Source organism: Tamandua tetradactyla, chromosome 6 (assembly GCF_023851605.1).
Source record: "Tamandua tetradactyla isolate mTamTet1 chromosome 6, mTamTet1.pri, whole genome shotgun sequence".
Taxonomy (NCBI): Eukaryota; Metazoa; Chordata; class Mammalia; order Pilosa; family Myrmecophagidae; genus Tamandua; species Tamandua tetradactyla.
The window spans coordinates 12,929,568-12,942,615 of record NC_135332.1 but is presented as its reverse complement, the minus strand read 5'-3'; the positions used below and the strand labels follow the sequence as shown (position 1 = coordinate 12,942,615).

Genomic DNA, 13,048 nt, shown 5'->3' with positions numbered 1-13,048 from the left:
GTCTGAGAAGTGGCTACCACTGGGCCTTTGGGTGGCTCATCCGGACCCCAGTGTGACAGGGGGCTCTGACCACTGGGCCCCAGTCGGCTTGCTGGCTGTCATATCTACTCAGAGCTCCTCTTTGGAATGGCCGATAGTCACTCACCTTCCTGGCCAAGACAACGTTGAGACTTATGATAGCTGTCAGCGGAGAGCCTTGGGAGCAGCAGAGCCTGCACCTGCTCCTTGTTAACAGGCTTCATTTTATGGGCCTCCCTAACAGACCTTCCTGGGGGCAGGCGGTGGTGTCTCCTGAAGTCCTGGCAGAGGACAGCCAGCCGGAGCGACCTGCAAGCGCTCCAAAGCTGCCTCCTTCTCTGGCCCTCAGGGCCAGTTTCCTCTTGAAAGCCTTTCTCTCTAGCCCTGAGAAGAGGGCGAAGGGATGGGTCCCGCATTCCAGCCCCACCTCTTGTGGGCCCTGTGATTTAGACAAGTTACTTAATGTCCCTGCTCCAGGGCCAAGGACAAGAAAGGCTGCAAAACCACTCTGAAGTTGATCTGCCTGGTACTTTCTCCCAGAGTAAGCATTTAGGTATTCAGAGAGACTGAACAGGAAGTGCTGAATATCAGTCTGTAAGTATTTTGCAGCTATCTCTTCGAGGGGAATGAAGACTGGAATTGAATGGTGATGTATCCGAAGTGGTTTCTCTATGATGAGGTCCACAAAGTAAGAATCCAGGAGGTTCCCCTCAAAAGCAGTGCTGATGCAGACACAGACTCCTCAGCTGGTTAGTTTCCCACTGAGCCCTGTAAAACGATATGCCTGCAGAATGGCTTCCACATTTTTCCGTTTTGTTTCCAAAACTTCTTGCTCACTGATCTCCAAGGCTTGGTCAGGGTCTACACTGGCAGTAGATGCTTTGACTCTGGCTTGCCGATGCTCCACTTCAGCTCTCAGCTTATCTCGCTGAAGTCTCAGTTTACGAAGCCTGCTTTCCACTGCCTGTGGCTCTTCTAACCTTTTATGGGATCTGTTCATTTGAGTCTCCAGTCTTTCCAAATGAGCTAAAACACCTCCTTCGGACTCGCCGTCTTGACGTAAGGTATTCGTGGGCTCCATCTCCTCAGATTTCCAAGAATGGGGACCTGGACTTCCTTGCTGGTGCCACTTCGGCCTCCTCACCTCCGCGCGTGCCCGAGGGCGCCGCGCGCTGCTTCAACCAACTGCCCTTGCATACGGAAGGAGCTCTGAAAGGCCTCCCTGGCCTCCACCCTGGTCATGGCCCCTCCGACATTGGGTCTGACTTTCCTATGGTCTCTTTCTAACTTTCTCTTGCTCAGCCTGCTCCAGTCCTGTTTAACCCGAAGATAGTCGAAGTGCCAGCCTCCTCGGGCTGGGAGGGGCGGACGTGCTATTGGGCATAGAGCTGAGTGCATGGGACCTGGTGAACACTTACACTCGTCAGTTAGCTCTTCCTAGGGTGGCTCACGTGGAATTGCAAGCAGTGAAGCTGATACGTGTAGGACTGGGCAGGTCTGGGTTTGAATTCTGACTCCCCCACTTACTACCTCTGTGGTCTAAGCCCACGTTTTCTGCTGGAAAGTGGAAAAAATGATGAGCACCCCCTTGCCACCCCAAGATTCTTGTGAGGTCAGGGCTCGTGCCTTATTTCTCTCCGGCACCCCCATGACGAGTCCACGGCACATATAAGTACAGAAAGAATGTTTGATGAGCTTCTAAGTTGACCTGGTCTAGAGTTTTCCTTCCTTCTTCAGCACACAAACCCTCATAGAATAAACTCACATGGTTTTATGTCTCCCTGGACTGGGGAGCCTCATACTATCTTGATTGTGGTGGGTCTTGACGAGAACTCTAGGCAATAATCGTTTAACATTAGGGCCCCCTGACTGATGCCCGTGTCCTCCTAGGGAACATAAGAAGCCCCTTAAGTTCATTTCTGGTCATCATTAGGGTGATTTAAGGAATATCCAGGAAACCCCTGCCATAAAGTCTGAAATGGCAGCAGTCCCATGCATGGGTTATTGTTCTCCATGCAGATGTGAGTAGAAAACGCCCTGGACTTGGCACCAGACACCTGAGGGTTGAGAATTGTCTTTGAGCCTGTGGTGGATGGAAACAAGGACCCCCCCCCACACACACACCCATCCGGGTCCTTATCCCCAGATCCCGTGGGTATGTTTGCTCATGGTCCCAAAGCAATCACTAGGGTACTTGCTTACAAGAAGGAGGCAGGAAGGTCAGAGTCAGAGAGAGACTGGAAGACGCTCTGCTGCTGGCTTTGAGACTGGAGGAAGGGGCCATGAGCCAAGGAATGCAGGCAGCCTCCTAAACTGGAAATGGCAAGGATTTGGCTCTCCCGAACACCTGTGAAGGGAGCATGGCCCTGCCATTCTCCAAAACTCGTCAGTCACATGAAGAGAGAGGATGACAGATGGTGACAACGGTCCCTTATGGCTGAGTCCTGGCATGCTCATGTGCATAGTCAGAGGAGCCAAACAGGGTGTGTGGAGCTGAAATCCACCCCGGGGGCCTCTGCACCAGCCTGTAACCTTATGCAGGGCTGCAGCCGCCAGGGGAGTGCTAGGTGTCCTGCTCCCCCTGCTCTCCCTGCACGAAGGCCCCTCTGCTCACCAGGCTTGTGCCCATGGTGAGCCCTTAGGTCTGCCTTAAAGGGTCCTACATGCTGGGGGGAGGGAGGGTGGGTTGGACTGGGGGCCCTGGAACATTCATTCATTGGTTTTCTCCCTGCCTGTTAAGAGGACAGGGTGGCCAGAAGCCCTTGAGAGGGAAAGCTGGCTGCGTTGGGAAGCAGTGGCCTTTGGAGACAAGTTCCAGGTCGGCAGTGTGGCTGCTGCACCAGCCCCATGATTTTTTCTGGATCCAGCCCAAGAATCTCTCCTCTCTCATGTCCCTTATTTGAAATCAGTGGTCCTCCACTGGGCGGGGAGGGGTGACTTTGTACCTCCTCCCTCAGCACCACCCCAGGTTGCATTTTCAATGTCTGGAAACATTTTTGATTGTCACACCTGGAGGTGGGGTGGGGGGAGGCCAGGGCTGCTGTCTCACATCCCACAGTGCACAGGACAGCCCCCCCACTCCCAACAAAGAATGATCCGGACCAAAGTGTCAGCAGTGCTGAGGTTAAGAAACCCTGTTTAAAGCACTCCCGCGGGGTTGAGCCAAGCACTCACCCTAGTACCCACCCCCACCCATCACTTTATTTACCAAGGGGAAAAAAACCTGTTATTTTTTCCAAGTGCATTTCCCCCTGTATCTTATCAAGAACCACCAAGTTCAGCACACTCTTGATTAGTCACTTCCATTAACAGTGTTTATTTTGGGGTTTGTGTTTATTTTTGAAACGTGGTCTCCTTTCCCCCCGCCCCCCATCCTTGCACACTAGGGCACTCGCCAGCTTTCTAGCACAATCTCATCCATGCTGTCCTGGGCCAATCAGAAAGGAGCCTGCCTCTGCCTGAGCCCCCCTGTTCTCCTGCCCTCTGCTCTGTTTCTCTTAAAGCGGCAGGTGTCATTCCCCTCTTTTTTCTCAGACATGCTTTAAACTCCTTTTTTTTCAGACTCCCTTGACTGCAGACCTGCGACAGTACGTAGACTTTATTTCTCCTTGTAGAAGTTCCATGCAACCAGATGGTTTCAGTGGTTGACTCGACTGAGTCAGAGGCAAAGAGGTTTCTGATTTGTGGGTCCCTCCCGCTTCTCTCCAGCCCTCCCCCCGCACTGTGGCTTCGTCTCGGGCTATATTTAAGTGTTTCTGAGTCATCGAAGAACTGATCTCCAATCCTCCCCACCCACCCACCCAAACGGCACTTGGCACTCCCTACCCCAGTCAGAGGGATTTAAAGGATTTTGGCTGAGTAACAGGGAGCTCGGAGGAAATCTGCACAGACTGTTAAAGGTTCCCCACTCTGGTGGGGCCCGGCCCGCTGTCTCTGCCTCCTCTTCTCTGAGTTCCAGCCAGCCCCACCCCCGCCGGGCATGGCCTAAGGGACCACTTGGGCCATCTATAGGATTCCGGAAAAATAGAACCAGCAGGATGTGTGTGTGTGTGTGTGTGTGTGTTGAGATTTATTTTAAGGAATTGGTCCATGAGATTGTGGGGTCCAGTAACTTGACATCTGTAGGGCAGGCCACCAGGCTGGTAATTCTGGCAAGAGATGACTTTGCAGTCTTGAGACAGAGTTTCTTTCTCTCCAGGAAACCTCGGTGCTCACGCGTAAGCCCTTTGACTGATGGGATGAGGCCCATCCACATTCCTGAGGGGTCTCCTTTAGTTCAAGTCAAGTGATGGTGGGGACTAACCACATCTGAGACACACCTTTGTAGCATCTGGGCTGGTGTTTGGCCCAACAGCTAGACGCCATGACCTAGCCCAGTTGACGTAGGAAATTCACCAGCACAGCCGTGGAGTCCTTCTCCATTCTGCTGGGTCTTCTTTCTAGTGAAAGGAGGCCTCATGGCAGGCAAGTGGCACAGGAGACCCGGAGTTTCTTTGTCCCCCTTCCTGGGACCTCTATTTGACCACTAGGGAGTGGGTTACTTTGGGGTATTTATTTGTTTAAACATGGGTGGTTCCTACGGAGGCGGGTGTCTGGTTTCCAGACTGGAGGACCAGTGCAAACAGTGACTGAGAGTGGGTGGTCTGGATAAATAAGGGAGCAGGGCTGGGAGCGAAAACAAATGCTGGAGTGTGACCTTATAGATGGCCTACTTATCTCTGTCTGTAAACCAGAGGGACTTGGAGCCTTGTGCATATTCAGGCTCCTACATAGCCTTTTCATGGATTGTTGAAAAGAGGATTTGGAAATCATTGGGTAATTAAGGGTGATAACTCCTATTAATTTATCTCGAGGGCTTTGCTGACTATCCAGGTGCCTTGGGGAGCAGCAGAGGGTGCTGGCTGGGCCAGTTATGATGGCAGCCCCACCCCAGAGATTCTGGGAGATTTCTCGAAAATCGGGTGCTGTAGTGGAATGGCAAGACCCTTTCCCAAAAGAGCTTATGTTGTGATCCTGTGTCTTAGGGTCAGCCTTCTGAGTTGAACTGGCTAGAAAAAAAAAATCCTCTGATTATCTTTTGGCTTCACACCAGCCCTGACTGACAGGACATAGGGCTCTTTATGAGGAGGGCAACTATCAAAAGAAATCCAAGATGGGGTTCAACCAGAGGTAGGGGTGAACTGTCTGCTCTTTGGTTGATGGTGTTTCAAATCCAGGAAGCGATGGCGATATGGCATCCTGTCCCTAAGGCTCCTCCTCAAACATGAGTGAGTGCATGAATCCCCTGGGGGTTCTTTAAAATGCAATTTTGACTCAGCAGGTCTGGGATGGACCCCGAGATTCTGCTTGTCTCATAAGCTGCCAGGTGCGGTGGTGCCCCATGGGAAGGCTGAAGACACAAGATGACTTTGCCTTGCTCTTTCCATCTGTCCGGCCCCATGGACCACGATGCTGGCTTCACATCTGAGTCCTCTGGGGAGTTTGTCATATACCGATGCCTGGGAGTCTCACCCCAGAGATCCTGGTTTACTTGCTCTGGGGTGAAACCTGGGCAATGAGACCTTAAATGCTGCTCAGATGACTCTAATGTGCGATCACTGATTTGATCTCATGAAGTGAATCCATGGATTCATAAATTACAGGAAATGAAATTTAGCACAGGAAGACACCACTGCCCTTCAGTTCTCAGGTATGCGGGGGGCAGTGGCTTTTTCAATAATAGTAAAAGGCAGGAAACCACCTCACCTCCATTCTCCTTAATTTCCCTCAGAAGGAGAATGCCGAACAGCTAGTGTTTCTCAAGTATTAGACACTTTACATTCATTATATCATTTCATCGTCCTGGTAACTTGGTCAGGCAGATGAGTAAATGGAGCTTGATGGAGTGAAATGGCTTGCCCAAGGTTACACAGCTAATAAGACTAGGATAGAGATTTGTACTACGTCTGCCTGACTTCAAAGCCCCTGTTTTTTCACTTTTAAACTCTGTCACTTTTGTGATCTGCAGCAGGGGCTTTGAAAACTCCAGCCCGTGGGCCAAGTCTGGCCAGCTGCCTGAATTTGTAAAGAAAGTTTTACCTGAGCACAGCCATTCTCTTTCCTTTATGCCCTACCTGTGGCTGCTTTCAGCCATGCCTGTAGCGACGAGCAGTTGCACAATAGGTCCTGCAAAGCTGAAAATAGTGACTATCTGGACCTTTGCAGGAAAAAGTTTGTAAAAGCTTTGATGGGTCGGTGAGGCAGCTAGCAAAGAGTAAGGGCACAATCTTCGGCCAAGCTCAGAGCAGAAGGAAGGGACCCACGGGGGGCCGAACTTGAACCTCTGGGTCACGGCGGCTCCAGTCGCTGCTTGGACTTTAAAATTCAGTCTTGTAGGCCCACGTTTCACTCCAGGGATGACTTATTTCCTCTACACGTATTTTATTTTGATGCCAAAATTTCGTATTTGTTTTCTTAAGAGCAGGAGGTCTTGATCCCAACACCAGGCAGCTCCACAGCTCTCTGCGGAGCGGGACAAGGGAGCCAGCTGCCTTGGCTCCGACACCGTGGGAGGCCTGCGTGGAAAAGCTGGAGCCCTTTTGCTCCCGGGAGGTGTCAGCCGGAAGAGGCCCCCGTCCCATCCCATCGGCCATCCACTGAGAAACCCTATCCAGAGGTCGGGGGCGAAGAGATGGGGAAGGAAATGCCAATCAATCTATCAAAGCCCCGCCCTCCTGCGGCTTCTAGGCCTGGGGGCCGGGAAGCACCGGGGAAGTGCATTTGGTAATGATTCTCGAGTTCCTGTTTGGTTTCTGTCCCGGGGGCTCTGGGAGCTGCTAACTCGTACTATATGTGTAGACGGTTGTATTGCATTCTTCCTTTTCGCCTCGGTTTTCTTTTCCTTTGCTACTTTTCATCCTTCAGGGCCTGTTTGGGTCTTTCTGGCGGTTTTGATTTTTAACTGATGTGAGGGCAGCGCCATGGGGCAAGTCCCCAGCACCCCTGCGGGAAATATTGTGGAAGGAGAGGGGAGAGGTAGGGAGGGACAGGATGTCCTGCCTGGATCCCTGGGGATTTGGTCTGTGTAAGCCATAAAGAATCTGCATAGGTGAACATTTATTTAGTGTTTACTGTGTACACTGCAACCAAGGCACAGAAAGCCCACTCTCGCCTTCTAAGAGGTCAGAGATGAGAGAGAGAGGAGATGTAAGGAAAGACATGGCCTCAAGACAGATTGGTAAGCACAGTGGTAGAAATAGGCCCAGTCCTTCCAGGCGGGGGTTACAGGATGGCCAGGACCCCTTCAGCTCAGCTTTCTCTTCCAGGCAGCCTCAGCATTTTCACCCAAGATGGCAGTGGCACATGTCACCAAACAGCAATCCAAGAGATGATGAAATAAGATGCCACTGCAGAGTCCCTGGCAATGCCCCTTCCCCCCGCCAGGTCCTCCGCCTCCCCCGCCACCCAGGGCGGCCACCATTCGCTCCACAGAAAACAAGCTTTAGCCTGAGGGGTGGGGGTGAGGGGGAGCTGGACGCTGGACTGGGGTTGCCTTAGCCTCTGGGGAAGCTGGGATTCCAGGGAGAAGGGCCCCTCACGTCAGGGATGCGGAGGAGATCCGGCCTCTCCACTTTGAACAAGGACTTTGATCCCTGCAATGGGGAGCAAAGCAAGCTCTCCCTTTTCAGCACCTTTCAATATCCCCCCCCTCCTTGCTGTGCAGCTACTGCACCCTGAAGGAGACAGGATGTGTTTCCAGCTGGGACTTTCTCTTCCAGATTTAGGCTGAGAGGGAGTGGAGCTCCCCGAGCTGGAGCTGCTTGTCTCAGGTTGCACCTGGAAACATCAGGTGGCAGAGGAGAGGAAGGACACGGGGTCCTCACTGCCTCCACCTTCGTTCGGCCGCCTGCTGATAACCAGAGCTCTGGGCTGGGGCTGACTGTGGTGGAGCCCAGTGCCCACAGCTGCAGTCCAGCCTGCCCTGCACAGTCCGCTGCTTTCTGGACATCCCCTACTTAGCTAAAGCCATGGGCATTATTCAGCCCTCGCCTCTGGGTTTTCAAGCCTGGAGAGAAAGGGGGCGGCTTGTGACTCCTTTGGCATCTTGCTCCCTTTTCCTCCACATCCCCTCCCACTCATCATCCAAAAAACCCAAGTGGTAAAAATCTTTAGCAAGATGATAGGATGCTGGCGTTTTTGATTTGTGTGTGAACTCTCCACCTAGAGCTTTTCAGAGTGGGTAAAACCTGGGCCGTCTATGAGCTCTCTGAACTGAGGGGAGGGCAGAAAAATAAACAGAGGGCTCCTGTGATGAAAAGCAAATGCCAAGCCAGAACTCCCATCCGCTTTAACACACTGTGGAGCCTTTTGAAAACGCCCCGAGCCTGACAGCACTTCCCCAGACAAATGGCTAGCGGTGGCTCCGTAGATGCGCCATTGAGCCACAGGGCAGGTGTTCTCTGTTTCACACTGGAAAGGGGTCCAGCAAAGCTGGGCGCAAAAGAATGTTCTCAAAGTGCTGGGCTTCCCCCACTTCCCACCCCCATAAAATTATACAATCGTAGAAATAATTGGATTTCTCACTGGTTTCCAATACATTAGCTTTCTTTTAATTCTGGATTTTTCCATGCACGCAAAGTCCCATTCCCTGCCCGAGTCTCGTGTAAGAGAACAGTCCATTTTATTATTTTGCCAGGTGAAGATTTTTTTTGAATCTCTTTGGAAAATTCATATATACGTATGTATTTGTGTGTATAAATATGCACACATTTAAAATACAGTGTTTAAAGAATTTTACAAAGGAGAAAAGCCTCCTGATAAAATAATATCTAGTACACACACACACACACACAAACTCACAGTGCCAGGTAGGTTGACCAACTTGTTAGCTGTTCACCTGGGACTGCCCCAGTGATAAACTGAAAGTCCAGTGTCCTGGGAACCCCTGTAGATCTGGGTAAATTGAGAGGGTGGCACCCCACTGCCAGGCATTTGAAGTCCCTAATCTCAAAGTCCCCCTATGATATGGCGATTAGATAAGTGAAATAAGATGGAGAGGCTGCGTGACATGCCCAGTGTCCCGCGCAGAATAAATGAATGAGGCAAGTCTTGTGCTCAGATCTAACTCCAACACCATGCATTTTCAGTAAGGACTTCTTGGACCTGGAAAAGCAAACAGGAGAAAGCTCTGCTCGAGCTCTAGAATGAGCAAGGATTACCTGGGGGCTCGAAAGGGAGGGCTAGGCCCGATGAGAAGACTCCTCCAGCTCAGGTAGCTCAGAGATGACCAGGTTTGGGTTCTAGAGGGGTTCAGGGAAAGCCCCCCTCAATCCCCCCAAAACTCCTGCGTTTGCTCTGGTGTTTCTAACCATCTCCCTGCAGCCCATCAACCCTGGGAAGGAAGCCTTGGAAGATGCCATCACGGGAGATGAAATTGAGGAAGTGGGGATGTGTTGAGAACTCCCCTTGAAGCGGCAGACTGGCCTTCCTTTCCCTCTCATGTCCTCCCTTCTAGCCCCCTCCCCACCTCCACTGCACCCCAAGAGGTTTCTGCTCAGGGCTACTGGGCCTCGTGAAGAAGAGACAAGCAGAAAGATCCAGAGCTGACTACTGTTTTCTCCTTCACCGGCCCTGCAGCTCTACCCAACTGGGATCCCCATTCCACAGGACCCTAACCCCCTGCTGGTATCTGGAGGTGGCTCCAGCACAGATCCCATCTTGCTTACTATCACGGGCTCATGTCCAAAAAACCTTCGCTCCTGTCTCTCCTACCCCCTCCTGCCACACACATGGCTTTCTGTATCGGGTTGCTTCGGCACTGCCTGGAAAAGGGGATGATTGGGTTCCATCTGGGTCTCCTAATTGCCAGATAAGAAACCAGGTCGGTCCAGCCACACCTGAGGCCTTGAGAGTCAGAGCCGGGTCCTCTTGGGCCTTTTACCCGGTGGTCTGCAATCAGCTCCCAGAGCCCTGCCCCCAGCTGTCCTGTTCCATTCTGGGGGCAAAGCCCAGGTCTTTCCCTTGCCCAGGCAGGTGGGTATGGGTCGCCAGCACCCCCAACCCAGCCCCACTCTGCCCTCCATCCCGTTCCCATGGAAATAATCACAAGGCTAGGCCTGGCTTGGGCTGCGTTGCCATGCCAACTGCTCTGCTTTTTTTTTTTAATCCCAGTGTTCCTTCCTAAGGGGGGCCACTCCAGGCCTCTACTCTCCCTTGCAACGTGTTTTCATCGTAACAACTCCTGGGTTTCTAGGAGGTAATGACCGTGTGTGGGGAGCTGGCATTGGCCTGGCTCCATCTGCTGCGCTGCCCGCCCAGCGGCACCAGGCAGCCCTCGGCCTCCCAGCAGGGGTCCAGGGAAGCCAAGGGGCAGGGTCTGCACGGGGGTCAGCAGCCTCGGCGCTGATGAACACAAGCCAGGGGAGCCTTCGCCCTGCCGGGTTTATGTCCCCAGGACGCTTTATGGCACAGCACACCCTAACCCCCAACCTCGCGCGCTCCCCCGCCTCCATGCACAGCTCGAAGGGAACCCATGGGTCATTACCCCGCTCCATGCCCCAGCCGGCCGTCCTTCCCTGCTGGGCCCGGGCAGGGACCCTGCCACCGGGTGGATGCTGGCTCTCCACATTAAATGCAGGCAGGGTTTTGGCTCTTCGGAAGTCTTGGCCTACAATTCCTGGTCGGACAACGTTTTACAAAACCTTTTAATCAGTAAAATAAACCTGTTAGGCGCTTTTAAAAAGAGAAGTAAATGCAGAAATCCAGGAGATATGGAAAAGTTTAAAGAAGTAAAGAGAAATTGTCCATCATTCCAAACCCCTAGGGTTACATGGAATCTGGAAGTGGGGCGGGACCTTCCCCAGATGCCATCTGTGGAGTCATGAGATACCCATCGTCACCAGCACTTCACACACTTTAATGGGTATCTGCAACGCCCAGGGACCATGTGACGATGCAGATTCCGGGTCAGCAAGTCTTGGTGGGGCCTGAATCCTGCATTTAAAACCCCAAGTCCCCTGGGGATGCCCAGCAGCCTGGCCGTGGGCCACACTTTATGTCATAAGGACTTGGGGCAGCGCTGCCCGACAGAACATCCTGAGGTGATGGACACGTCCTCTCTCTGTGCCGTCCAGTGCAGGAGCTGCCAGTTACACGTGGCTACTGAGTGGTTGAAATGTGGCCAGTGCAACCGAAGAAGAGCATTTAACATTGTCTTTCATGTCCATTCATTGGCGTTGAGGCAGGTGCCTGAGGACCGGTGGCTGCCATTTTGGACAGTGTGTGTCTCGACTGTGCGTGGACGCTTTGTGTGCAGGGGCGCTCACTCTGACACTGACAGCCTTCCGTGACGGCGTGACCTGAGTCCCCCACCCAGCTCCTTTTGCTCACCAGCCCTGTCCTGCCCTTCACGAGCAGTGCTCCTGCCTGGTTTGCATCCTGGGAGCGAATGGGGGATCTGATGGCCTGGCTTAGCACGAAGACCCTCCAGTGGCCGAGGCATTCAAAAGTCTGCACGCGCCCAGCTTTTTGGGAACGAAAAACTCCGTTCAAAGCGGTGCTGAGGCAGTCCGAGCTGCTGTCGCCCGTCGGAGGCCGCTATGACTGCGCGTTCCCTTCTAATAACTTCAAGACACAGTTTTTTTGGTTGATGGAATAATGCCACAGAAGCCACGGGTCCACGTTCATCTCCACCAAAGCCATCCCGGGCCATGCCTTCCCATTTGCACGCTGAAATATTAGATGTGCAGTTGGGAGTCCAACAGCAAAGTATTTCTGAAATTGTGTGTGTGTGCGTGTGTGTTTTTCTTCTAATTTAATGTGCCAGACAAGCCTCCCTGTAATTAAAACCAGAAACAAGGACCAGACTTAGACAGAGATTTGAAGGCTGTAAAATTCTAGGACAGGTTTATGTAAAGCAATTAAAAAGGGAGTTAAAAATTGTTAAAAAATTAAACACTAATTACTTTTTTTTCTCCTCTCATTTCTGCTGAGCTGTTTTGGCCATGGAGCTCCCGAAGAAAGATATAAAAAGGAGAAAGTTTTGCCTTGTTGCTGTAAATCATGTTCAGCAAATGCTTCTCTGCATTTTGCAGCTGAACCCATCTGCTGTCAATTAGCCTAAATCATGCCTTTTCAATTAAACTGGCTTAGGGAAGTCTGGTAGCAAAACGGGTGTGTGTGGGGAGGGGGCGAGCGTGGTGGCTGTGGGGGGTGGGAGAAAGGTGAAGTCTGATTTCAGGCTGCGAGGTGGAAATATCTTTTAAAAGGTGTGATCCTATTTTAGTGTTTTCCATATAAAATGGGGTATTATTTGCCGTACTGCAGGGAGCAGTGAAGGGTGGAAACAAAGTTGCGGAGGTGAGCCCTGAGAGTTGGAAGTGAATTAATTCTGGCCAGCCGCAGCATGGGGCGAGGTGCGCTCTGGCTGTGTCTGCCGCCTGGACAGTGCCCATGGCCTTAGCGGGGGGCCACGGGGGCGGGGGTGGGGGGCATACCCCACTCACTCCCAGGATGCAAACCAGGCAGGAGCATTGCTCGTGAAGGGCAGGGCAGAGCTGGTGGGGGAAAGGAGCTGGGTGGTGGACTCAGGTCATGCCGTCATGGACAGCTGGAAGGACCATATCATGGGCATCTGGAGGAGCTGGAACAAATGGCTGCAATGTGGGGTGGGGGTGGGGGGCCTTCGAGGACACAGAAGACTTTCCTGGAGGGACAGTGGGTTGAGTATTAGGACTGGGTGATGGGATGGAGCTGCCGAAGTGCATTCTTGGTGAGGCTGTTTTTAAAATAAAGTGGACTTCGAGCTGTCTGGATCTTGGTGTGCTTCAGGCAGAGGGTGTCAGCAGAGTCCAGTCTCTACGGACTTTGTGGGGGTACCTGTGCCTGCCCCTCTGTCCCTTTTTAGAGTCCCCCAGTCACGTGGGCTCCGTCCTGGGGGGAAGGTCAAGTCGAGAAGTGTTTGCCTGTCTTTGAACGTGATGCCCTGCCACGTGCTTATTTGCAGTGCTTTGTCTTCCCAAACCTTCCTGGCTCCTCTCCAGGTGTGTCAGGT

General features: G+C 52.4%; 1 pseudogene; it reads right to left on the bottom strand.

The window, feature by feature from the left end:
* Positions 1-238: 238 nt before the first annotated feature.
* On the bottom strand, positions 239-1,253 carry LOC143686563 (centromere protein O pseudogene; annotated as a pseudogene).
* Positions 1,254-13,048: the final 11,795 nt, after the last annotated feature.